The following is a 1,644-nucleotide window of genomic DNA, read 5'->3' on the forward strand; positions in this document are numbered from 1 at the left end:
GAGTTCTCACCGGACACCGCAGGGAATTTTTTCATCCATTTAAATCCATTTTAGTGTTCGGCAGCAGCAGGTCAGCGGCGCTTTAGCTTCATGATTATTATTTGACGCTTTGCTCTGATTTGTACGCTCGCCATTGTTTGCTGCTTTATAAATTCTCGTCTGGCACAGAAATGATTTGGAGCTCCAACTCTTTTGATATTCTCTTTGTGAAATGACTCCGCTCATAATGCAGCGATAGAAGAGATATGGTTCCTCTGGCATCGTGTTTCTCGGCACGCCGTGCTGTAATCATTTCATCTGTGGGGTATATTGCTGGATTTGGAGGAGGCACAAAGATCTGGGGAAGAAGAAAAGGATTTTAGTTCATTTCACAGAGAAGAATATTCTGACATTGGGAGGTTTAATAAGAAGTAACAGAACTCTTTGCCTAATGACGTCCCTGGGAATCAAATAAAATTAGAAGGAGTTGGTAACCCCTAGGAGGAAAAAAAGAGATCTAACCTCAAATGTCCATTCACATCATTGCAGAACATCTCACCATCCCGCCATCTAGAGACGCCATTCTAAAGATGGGGGAACCTTTAGGGAACCCCTTCCATAATTATACCCACAGATCACAGTATATTAGTGTGGTGGTCAGTGGGAAGAATGTCACAGATCATTGGGGTCACTTAGTCTGACCTGACCCCCACAAATTGCCCATGGAACCTCCAGCGCCCTCTAGAGGAGCTAGATAGTAGGTTCATCATCAGTCCTTTACCTTAGGCTTTACATGTACATTTATTACGGTATAGGGGCCACTATCTCTGACTTGTTCCAGCCTCAGACTTCCTCCATCTGTTCTGTGCCAGTCTTCCAGGTTCCGTACTTCCATCTTTGTATTCCCTTACCAACTATTAGTGCTATTAGTTTCTGGGCTTTGCAGAATTTATCTTCATGACAGATGAGTAGAGGCAGCGGAATATTCCTGGACTGGTGGGGGGTAAAAGATATCATTCAGATTTCATGGCTGGGCAGGAAAATCGTCTCTACTAGCTCACTCCGACATCATTTTCCCATCTGATAAACCCTAAGGAGGTCATCCGGCGCTGAGGAACAAATTGCTTTCTACTCCCAGAACAAATCACCCCATTCACCTTCATTCTGCAGGCCGGAGGGGATCACAGTCACTATGGCACGGGGGTCATTTCACACTGCAGAGAGATCCCTTTTAAATGACCCCCCACATCAGGTCCATATACGAGCGGCCACGGAAGAAGGATCAATAGGGATCAGGGGCCACTATGGGGTCCATGACTCAAACTGAACCTCTGGGGTCTGGATCCAGAATTCATCAAACCCATCTTGTATTGGTGATTTGTTTCATTCTCCTTAATTATGGCAAGAAATAATTACTCCACCAACAGCACAATTAGTGAACCTTTTAAATGGATTCTGATTGTTCCCATGCTGTCCAAAGTTTCTAAAATTGTTTAAAATAAATCATTGCTATTGTATTTCTACTCAAAACAACAGCTGCAATATGAAAAAACAGCAATTTTATTATCCACAATGGAAAAAAACTATTTGTGACTGTTTACCAAGTGAAATCACTGCATTTAGTTCCAGACAATTTATTTCCATTGTGATGTAAATATTTACCTT

At 42.6% G+C, this 1,644-nt stretch overlaps 1 long non-coding RNA gene across 1 annotated transcript in view; it reads right to left on the reverse strand.

Annotated features, from left to right (window-relative positions):
- Positions 1–141: 141 nt before the first annotated feature.
- LOC140323459 (uncharacterized) overlaps positions 142–1,644 on the reverse strand; it is a 35,026-nt gene continuing 33,523 nt past the window's right edge. Inside the window, exon 3 of the long non-coding RNA XR_011919377.1 lies at positions 142–337. This is a non-coding gene — a long non-coding RNA (uncharacterized lncRNA). The remainder of the gene's footprint in view (positions 338–1,644) is intronic.

The sequence above is a fragment of the Pyxicephalus adspersus genome, chromosome 1, assembly GCF_032062135.1.
Source record: "Pyxicephalus adspersus chromosome 1, UCB_Pads_2.0, whole genome shotgun sequence".
NCBI lineage: Eukaryota > Metazoa > Chordata > Amphibia > Anura > Pyxicephalidae > Pyxicephalus > Pyxicephalus adspersus.